Genomic DNA, 11202 nt, shown 5'->3' on the forward strand with positions numbered 1-11202 from the left:
ATTTGCAAGCATCACTTCTTCCACTCACTTTTTAAACGTTGCTGTGCTTTACTGTCTTTTATTTTTCCTCTATGCATTCCCTCTGACTGGCATCTGAACCAGGCCTCAGTATCACTGGGTATTGGTGACCCTCACGCCTTTATCTCTAGCCTGTTCTAGGCCCTAAGGTCCATATATTAGACTGACAACTGGTTATCACTCAGGTATGTTCCAAATCAAATTATCCCCAATAACAAACCTGTTCTACTTCCTGTATTTCCTATCTCAGTGTGTAAAGACACTGTGTACCTAGTTAGCCAAGCCTGGAAGCCATTCTTAATTCATCCCTCTGCCAAGAACCCCTTCCAGACTGAGTGCACAGTGGAAAAGTAGCAGCACTTAGGTGCTGCTACTTGGAGAAGCAGAGGAGCAAGACTTAGCAGCTGCAAGACCAGGAAAAGTAAACTTGGTCTAGAGAGCCCTGGACCCCCAGAAATACTTGGAGAAGATTATTCAGGGAACTCCGTGCCCTGAACCAGGCACTGGGGTCACTGAATAATATAATTTGCATTATTACTATTTCTGTGGCCTCATTTTCCCTACGCGTGAGGACTAGAAATTAGGTTGCACACCTTTCTAAACTCATTAGAGAGGGAGGAAATCAGGTTCTAGGGCAGAGCTTCCAGACCTTCCAGATGGTGTTTAAATTAGCCTCTGAAATACATGTTGTGGGCCAGGCTCAGTGGCTCATGCCTGTAATCCCAGCACTTTAGGAGGCTGAGGCGAGCAGATCACGGGGTCAGGAGATTGAGACCATCCTGGTTAATACGGTGAAACCCCATCTCTACTAAAAAAAAAAAAAAAAAACAAAATTAGCCAGGCATGGTGGCACGTGCCTGTAGTCCCAGCTACTCGGGAGGCTGAGGCAGGAGAATCACTTGAACCCGGGAGGAGGTTGTAGTGAGCTGAGATCGCGCCACTGCACTCCAGCCTGGGTGACAGAGCGAGACTCCATCTCAAAAAAAAAAAGTACATGTTGTGGATATTAAAATCATGATCTTAGTCCATTTGGGCTGTTATAACAAAGTACCTTAGACGGGGTGACTTCTAAATAACAGAAATTTATTCCTAACAGTTCTGGAAGCTGGGAAATACAAAATCAAGGGTCCGACAGATTCAGTGTCTGGCAAGGACGTGCTTTCTGGTTCATGGATGGTGCCTTCTCATTGTGTCCTCACATGGTGGAAGGGCAGAGCTAGCTCTCTGGGTACTCACGACCTAATCACCTCCCAAAGACCCCACCTCCTAGTACCATCACCTTGGCGCTAGGTGCTTGTACCTGTAAATGTGAGGGGCACTCAAACATTCGGACTATATCAATCATTTTCCCTCATTTCAATTTTCCGTGCTCTTTGACTTCATTCAGTCCCTCTCTTCATTTGATCTCCCATTGCCAATCTCAGTCCAATGGCCCTAAGCAGCTCTCACATCCCACCAAGCTTAAGTTGGTCACTAAAGTACCCTCAATTATCTTGAATCACCATCCTTCTTCAAAAGTCACTCATTGAAACCTAGTCCTGGATGGAACTTGTAATCTACCTCCAACTTCCAGCCTTTTCACCACTTCATATATTGTAGATGTAGCCAATCATAAGGAGCAGGTGCTGTTCTGCCTCCCCCTCCAATTTGCCCTTCAAACCCAGTACTGTCCTGGCTCTAGTTCTGCTCATGCCATTTATTTCCATTTATTACCTTTTCTCTGAATAAATTTGAAAATTCACCATTTGATTAGTTTTAGCATGATCTGTGTATGTCTTTCTGTGCAGTATTTAGAAGATGAGATAGGCATCTTTCCCCTTGGGAGGTGAGTGAAATGTGGGGGCAGCTATTCATCAGATGTCACTCCAGTCATGATGGAAAGGGAATTGCTATAAACCACAGTAGACAAAAAGATGGACTGGGTAAAACTCGTGCAGTTGCTAATCAGGAGGAATGAATATTTTCATCTTAATTTTAACTTTGTTTGCCCTAGAAGTTAAGCAACTTGAGATGATAGATAAGACCTAGCATACCCCAGGCACTCAAATGTTTGATGAGTGAAAGATTATAACAGGCCAGGTTTTCCTACCTGTACAATTTTCTCTCTCAGGATTAATATGTCACTGATCATTAGAGAAATCCAAAGCAAAACCACAATGAGATACCATCTCACACCAGTCAGAGGCTGAGGCGGGCGGATCACCTGAGGTCAGGAGTTCAAGACCAGCCTGGTCAACATGGTGAAACCCCGTCTCTACTAAAAATACAAAAAAATTAGCTGGGCGTCCTGGCAGGCGCCTGTAATCCCAGCTACTCGGGAGGCTGAGGCAGGAGAATTGCATAAACCCAAGAGGTGGAGGTTGCAGTGAGTCAAGATCATGCCACTGCACTCTAGCCTGGTGACAGAGCAAGACTCCTTCTCAAAAAAAAAAAAAAAAAAGTCAAAAGATAACAGATGCTGGTGAGGTTGTGGAGAAAGGGAATGCTTATACAGTGTTGGTGGGAGTGTAGACTAGTTCAACCTTTGTGGAAGACAGTATGGTGATTCCTCAAAGACCTAAAGATAGAAATATCGTTTGACCCAGCAATCACATTACTGAGTATATATATACCTGAAGGAATATAAATCATTCCATTATAGACACATGCACACATATGTTTACTGCAGCACTATTCACAATAAGCAAAGATGTGGAATCAACCTAAATGCTCATCAATGATAGACTGGATAAAGAAAATGTGGTACGTATACACCACAGAATACTGTGCATCCATAAAAAAGAATGAGATCATGTCCTTTGCAGGGACATGGATGGAGCTGGAGGCCATTATCCTTAGCAAACTAATGTAAGATCAGAAAACCAAATACCACATGTTCTCCCTTATAAGTGGGAGCTAAAAAATGAGAACACATGGACACATAGAGGGGAACAACACACACTGGGGCCTATCAGAGGATGGAGGGTGGGAGGAGGGAGAGGATCAGGCAAAATAATTAATGGGAACTAGGCTTAATACCTGGGCAATGAAATAATCTGTACAACAAACTTGTAGGACCTAAGTTTACCTATGTAACAAACCTGCACATACACCCCGGAACTTAAAAGTTAAAATGATATATTTGTGTGTGTATATGTGTGTACATATATGCATACATATGTATGTATCCATATTTAATTTGAAATTTAAATTGTATCACAGAAGAACACAGGTATATATATACGTTTGTACATTAACTGTAAAGTAGAAATTTGACATTGGACATTTGGATCAAGTATGAAAAAGCTGGCTTTATGTGCAATCAAAGCTTAGCTCTGGGCACCTGCCATCTTGCTTCAAAGTAAAGCTTATTTTTTATGATTCACGGAAAAAAAAGGAATTAAGAAATAAGAAAAACCAATCTATTAAAAAATTATTTTTCTTTATTATTTTGTTTAGGTGAAACAAGAATCTACTTCTCTTAACCTTATTCAATTTTTTACCTTTAAAACTTTTAACAGCCTAACTCACATTCTAAATACTGAAAGTGCATAACATAGGTCAGTATTAATTTTTTAAATGTCAATTCAACTTAGTAGAAAAAAGCAATTGATGTGCTTCAGTAATAACTTCCACTTGTTTTAACTTGTTATATTAGCGCTTGCAATTCTATTTAATTGGCATGTAATTTAATTGCCACATAAGTTATTTAATTATATACTACAAATGGGAAAAGTTGTTTATAGGCAATCATATCTCTTTTGTTAAAATCTGGAATACTAGATGTTCCTCAATCTTGTGCTTATATGTAATTCTTTCATGCTGGTTATTTGCATTGCCTGATTGAGTTATATCCCATATTAACTCATTCTGTCATTGTTTCTAGAGGGGTGTATATTTATATTTTAGTGACAAATTCAGACAGTTAAATTTCAATCTATTATTAAAGACAAAGGCACTAAGACCTGTTTCTCTCTTTATGGAAATTATAATATCACAATAATTCACACTTGTTATTTGTTCAGGCCAGGATGCCTTACTCTCTCTCCTTTCTTTGCCTAATTTCAGTATATTACTTTTGAAGGTTTACCGTAGGTGTTACTTCTACTTAGAAGGCTTTTCTGACCTCACTAATGATCAGGTGGCTTTTCTCTGTGTTCCTTTCAGTACCTTAACAATATAGAATGAGACAGAACTAGGGTACAGTCTTTATTTTTCAGTAGCGTGGCAACCTTGGACTCTAGCAGGATATCCTTGGAAAGCCTCAGGTTTTTTTGTTGTAAATCAGGGATAATAGTTACTTATTTGATTGTTATGAAAGACATATTAAACAAACCTTATTATGTTTTTGCCTGATGCCTGGCACATAGAAAAGCTTTGAAAAATCTAGCCTTCTTCTACTTAACGTTCAATAAATACAGGTTGAATGAATGAATGGACTACAATTATTTATTGACTTATTTGACTCCCACTGTTCTGTTCATTTATTCAGGAATGGGTCTGTGATCTTTTGCCTCACATAAGATAGAAAATAGTACTTTCCTCATAGTAAGTGGTTGACAAGTTGTAAAAGCCTTTTGCTTTTCCATCTGACTAAGTCTTCCATACATATTTCAAGTAAATACTACTCATTTAACAAGTATTCGTTAAACCCTTACTTTGAGCCAGACATTGTTCTGCAGGCAGGTTATACTTCAGTGACAAAGACTCTGGTTTCATGGAATTTGCATTTCAATGGAGAAAGACTGACAATAAGCAGATAGACAGGCAAGTACACTGTCCAGCGACGAGAAGAGCTACAAAGAAACATGAAATAGAGCAAGGGGTCAAGAGAGTATCAGGAACAGTTGCTATTTTTATGCAGCATAGTCAGGAAAGATGATATTTGAACAGGAGACCTAAAGGAAATGAGGAAGTCAGTCCTGTGGACAGATATCCAGATACAGAGCTTTCCAGGCAGAAGGAATAGTAAGTATAAGAAATCTGCTTTGGGAGGCCGAGGTGGGCGGATCACAAGGTCAGGGGATCGAGACCATCCTGGCTAACACGGTGAAACCCTGTCTCTACTAAAAATACAAAAAATTAGCCAGGTGTGGTGGCGGGCGCCTGTAGTCCCAGCTACTCGGGAGGCTGCTGCGGGAGAATGGTGTGAACCCAGGGGGCGGAGCTTGCAGTGAGCCGAGATCCGGCCACTGCACTCCAGCCTAGGCGACAGAGTGAGACTCCATCTCAAAAAAAAAAAAAAAAAAAAAAGAAAAAGAAAAAAAAAGAAATCTGCACTTGTGTCTCTTAAATATATAACAATTTTTAAAAATTTTAAAAGAAACTTTGGCATTCTAGCATTCGCTATACAGGGTGGCAGGCTAAGGTGTTCCAGCAGATGCTGAGACCCAATGAGTGGCAATCCACTCAAACCACTCACTATTCATCACTGGCAGTCATAGGAGGGTATTCAGGAAATACACAATCTGAGCTGGGTTTTAACAAGACCACTCCGGCTGTTGTGTAGGGAACAGACAATGGAAGACCACTTACAGGCCACTGCAATAATCCAGTGAAAGATGATGGGGCTTTGGTGTAATCTTGTGTTTGAAAGAAATGTTATAATCTAGCCCAACTCAGTCATTAAGCTGATGACATTCATTCATCATTCAACCATTTATGTATCTTGTAATATAACACATTGTATCTGTAATTCTTAAGGAGATATACCTGTGTGGTCTTATTCAAAACGGAGTAAACATTTCTGTAAAACCAGTAGTGAAATTTGTATGGCTATATGAAATAAAGTTTAATTTTAAACCATCTTTCCAATGATGACTACCTACATTGAAAAATTCAAATACACTTAAAACAGTTTTCTTTCATTTTTTAATATCACAAGATAAACTAGTTTATCTCATATTGTCATCCACTTGGCTGCACATAAAGCATGTCCAAACTTGTAGGAGGCTGAATTATAGACAATTACCCCTTGCAGGTTTGATATAGGACACTTGTACATTTGGCAATATTGCTTATTTACATGACCCTCATGGAAGCTCATTATTTTGTAGATCGGGATGTGGTAATCATTCCAATGAAGAAATCAATATTACGTAGCCAAATCTTGTTCTTATAAGAAATATTATTTTTATCATTTTATTTTTTCAATTCTTAAAATTTATTCAGATTTTCATAAAATTCCAAAATATGAATAAATGCCACCAGATGGCATTTAAATTAGCCTCTGAAATACTTGTTGCAGATTTTAAGCAGATGATTAAAAAACAGACTTCATAATAAACATAATTTTTATTTTCTGATCAAATATTTTTGTAGGCAAAAATAATTCAGCTTCCCTGCTTATTGTAGGATATGTTTTCCCAGGTGATAGTTTTAATTACATTAGCTGGCAACATTAATTCACTCTATGTTTGAATTTTTATTCGTTTGTAGCTCTTTTTAATATATTCAACACATACTTTGTTTTTTAAAAGAACACTGTAATAATTATCCCTGTGGAACCATGTAATGCATTGAGTGAAATGATTTTAAAATATATATGTCTTTGTACATAGTACCCATACAAGTAAATATATATGTAATATTTATAATTATTGTATTATAACTGGTTAATTCAAGTTTCTTCTTTCTTTATTTTTATTTATTTATTTCTTTAAGTTTCTGTAAATTATATTTTAACATACTTGACTAAATAAGTGGTATTATAATTAAATACTCTGTTCTCACTATTGAGCTGTCACAGGTAAAATATGTCTAATATATAAGAAAATTTTCATTGTTTATTTCTAGAATACTTCCTCACACTTCATGGGTTAAAAAAGATGTATACACACACTCATACACATGTGCACACACAGACATACATACACACAGGCGTATGTATATATTGTATACATATATGTGATATATATATACACTTTAATGAATGGGACTATCTGTTCCTGGAAGCTGAGGGGTTTATATTATTTTTAATACTTTTATCTTAGTTCATACATACAAACACTCAGTAAATATTTGTTAAATAAATGAATATAAGTGCATGCCCTTGTCTGATTCTCAATAGGAAAATGTATTCTTCTGAGTTCCTTTGACAGAGAGGGAAATCATGGCCTATTTTTCACTATATTTAATTTCTCAATTTATAACTATAGCTATTGGTTTAAGAATTTTAGGATGGATACAGTGGCTCATGCCTGTAATCACAACACTTTGGGAGGCTGAAGCAGAAGGATCACTTGAGCTCAGGTGTTCAAGGCTGCCAAGAGCCACGACAGCACCCCTGTACTCTAGTCTGGGTGACAGAGCAAGACTGTCTCTAAGTAAGTAAGTAAATAAATAAATGTTTTAAACCTTCCTTTGAAAAAACATTTATTACGGTCATCCAAATTTCTCAAGGACCTTGAGTGTGTTTTTCATTGGAGAACTTAAGCACTGTTGACACAAATTGGTGTCTCTGCGTCCTTGTCTCCAAATTGCACTTATTAAGCACTGTCTTCAGGTGAGATCAATATTTTTTGAAAGTCTCCAAATTTATATAATTATGTGCTCAGATTTGCCAAGCAATTATGCTCTCATAAGATGTGAAATATTTTAACTCTTTCCTAAGACCACACACAAAGAAAAGAAAGCTATCTACTAAAAGGCCAGACTCTTTTTTTATTTTTTAGAAAAATAAATGCTGCTTTTGTTTGTAACCATATAGACATAAAGGATCTTTTCGAAATCCTTCTTCTTTCTCAGAGTCCACACCCAAAACATGCTGTAATATTGGCTGATGTTCTTTCCTAAGAGAATTTTCTACTTGCTGCATCTCCACGTTCCCTGCCCTAATTGAGGCTCTGACCTCTCCCGAGCTTTCTCAGTAGCTTCCTGTTTACCTTCCTGACCCTAACTAGTCTCTCTCCCGTCTTTCATATTGCCATCAGGGTGATTTTTCTAAGGTGAAAATCTGATCCCTTCACTGTTATGCTTACATTTTCCAATGGGTCCCTGGAGCCTCCTCCTTCAATATTTCAGCATTCCCTTCTCTGTGACACTGTCCCTGATTCGTGAAAGGTCATCTCTGTGGGCCCTGTGTTGTCTTATGTGTACCCAACCCAACCTGACAACCTTGACTATAAAAAATAATCTCTCTATATTTAGGTGTGTAGATAAGAGATATGTCTTCCCCAGAAGTCTGTGAGATTCTTGAGTGTAAGGATCAGACCTCCCCCTATCAGTTCCAGTGCCTGTCACAACACCTGAAACATACCACGTATTCACAAAAGATAGGTTTGAAGGAATAAAATCTATCCAAGCCATCCATTGTTTCCATTTGTTTTTGCTGTTGTTGACACAATGCACTTTTTTTCTTACCAGCAGGTGTCGCAATAGCTCCATGTTTTCAGCACGACTTTTGGCTTTTCAGCTTTGCTGTAACATATTAATTGGGCTGTTATGGGAAGGAGATGATAATTTAGGCACTGTTTACAGAATAAAGCTGATTTAACCTTCAGTTTCTCTGTGAACGTTTTTTTTCCAAACGTAGTGTTCCAACTGAAATTGCCAAAGTAAAAGGAAGACTTCAAATTTTAAAAACGATTAGAGTGAAATAAAAATTCAAGCTAGGGCATCAAGTTAAAAACACAGAAAAAATGTGAAGCACAAAATCAACACCTCAGAATGGTAATGGCACAGTGATAGCTATGGCCACACAACTGTTTCTTTCCATCTCACAAGCGAAAAGCAAATTGTGTTTGGTATTTTAGCAGAAGAGCTCAAAGGAAAAACATGGCCCAGAGTGAAATGTGCCTTGTTTTTAGGGTTCTTTAGCTTTGAAGAGTTCAAGATCCTGACAAAAAACTTTAAATCATGGACCCATGAACATTAGAAATGTAACACTTTTACAAGCTGAGAACCAGGGAAAATGAAGAAACAAACAGAAAAAGAAACACCAGGAGATGATAAATCATCTCTAAAAGTATGAAAACATATAGTGAAAAAAATTATTTAAATAAGGTATGCAGTGGTCAGGTACACATTACTGAATACTTGCCGCTCAGGGTAGTAAAGGGAAAAGAAAGTCTTGGAATCAGATGATCCAGGTGATGGATTCTAAAATTACTAGTCGTGTGACCTAGGACTATATAGACCCTGGCATCTCAAATCATCCATGCTTCCAAACATAAAATAAAGCCCATTTACAAAGGGTATTGTGAGGGTCAAATAAGATAAGTCATGTAAACATGCTTCATGTTCTTTAAAATGCTATATTTGCATAAAGCAGTATTAGAGAAGGATAAAGGCAACACTTATTGAGCATCTGTGATGTGGAGTGCTGGATACTTTACATAAAATCATATGCAATTATTTTCCAGTAGAGAAGATTCTCTCCAGAGTTTCCTAGTCCACAAGCTGCAATCACAGCTCCCTCCTCCTCACATCTCCTTTCTGTCATGGCCCTGTCACCATATTCCAATGAATACCTCTGAAATATGGAAATGATAGATATTACTGCCAGCCTAAACACTGAAGGAACTCAGTGAGGGGTGAGCTTTACTAGAACTAGTAATTTTCAGCTTCCAGAGGCCTTGTGGTAGGGGTGAGTTAGAATTAGTGCTTCTAAAGAAGCTCTAGATATATTTGCCAACAAATTCTGAGTGGAAACTTTCTTTTGAAGATGTAAAGAAATTTATCATCAGACCAAGATCACATATACCTTTTTAGACCTTTTTATGTGGATAGAAGAGACTTTTAAAAAAAAATTCAAAGCTTTCTTCTATTGCAGGTTAAAACTAGTTTTGGAAGATGACACTTTGAGACAATAGGAATAGCCTTACCCCAGATGATCTCTCAATGAATTTTTCTTAATAAATTAAGATTAGGCCATATACCAAGCAATCTATATTTCTAAGGTTATTAATTTCATTATATGCACACAAGTGTAAGTTGTTTAGTGATTTGTAATTTCCATTCCAGAAATAATCAGACTTGGACAGGCAAAACATATCATCTTATATGTATATACTTTTGGGTGCGTTAGAGTCAATGGTGTTATTCTAATGAACATCACATGGGCTGGGTAAAAAAAAAAAAAAGAAGCAAAAAAAAGAGTGAAAGAGAGAAAGGAAACCCTAAGATTTTGTTCAGTTTAAGGTACAGAAAGTGAATCTTACAGCAGTGAATGTGCTTAATTCCATGCTAACTTTCTTTTCTTTTATTCACCTTTGATTTTAGATAAATTATGCTTCAGATATTGGCTGTTAAAAGAAGCCAAATAGTGCCAGAAATTAAACTGCTCATCCTAAAAAATTTGCAGAGATTTGAATCATTATCAAACAAACACTGTTAGGACATTAGCAATCTATGCAATAGATTATAATTTCCATAGATTTTCTTGTGCAGTTCTGCAAAACTTCATTATTTCCATGACTGTTGAACTAGAACTATTTCCAGTTACTAAAAAGGCAGGTCGAATAGTATGTCAATTGCTGATTAGTAGTTCTATTTCTTGACAATGTTACCAGTGCTGCCATTTGATGTTTTGCACCGAGTGGAATTAATGTTACTCAGGGAGGTAATGATAATGAACTAAATTTCCTATCTACAAAGAAGCCTGGACAGCGGGGCAGTCTTGCACTTTGGTCTTTATCTGAAATCAGATGCCTTATCATCACAAATCCTGTCTGTCAAGCTCCTCCAAATAAGCTGGATTTATTAATACGAGTTGTTACTCTTTGTTCCAATAATGAGCTCCACTACTGGTGGTTGCTCAAAGAACCACAGAAAAGCAAAGCAGAGGACCTGTCATTAGAGAGCAGACCACATAGGCAGCAGGAATTGGATATGGCTCTTAACTCCGTGCCGTTGATGGTAATTTTTGGTTGCTTGCCTGATTTGCCTGGGGCAACTAAAAACATCACCTTAGTTTTATTCAGACTAATTGTCAGCCTGTGCAGTGGTGCCAAATTTGAGAAATGATTGACAACTAGATATATATCCTCAGATGTATGACCCTCCAGTTCATAGTCATTAGCACTCCATTACAGGGCCGCTCCGACCCAAAGACATTAGTAGAGACCAGTGATCTGCTGAGTGCAAAGAGCTCTGGGGAGGAGAAGCAGCACATTCCCACTCAGGTGTTCACAATATTTGTTGCATTATTGACCATCTTGCATAGGAGAAGCCGGATGGTGTAGGGCTTATTGATGACCTTGTTTG

Source organism: Hylobates moloch, unplaced genomic scaffold (genome assembly GCF_009828535.3).
Source record: "Hylobates moloch isolate HMO894 unplaced genomic scaffold, HMol_V3 SCAFFOLD_5, whole genome shotgun sequence".
Lineage (NCBI taxonomy): Eukaryota > Metazoa > Chordata > Mammalia > Primates > Hylobatidae > Hylobates > Hylobates moloch.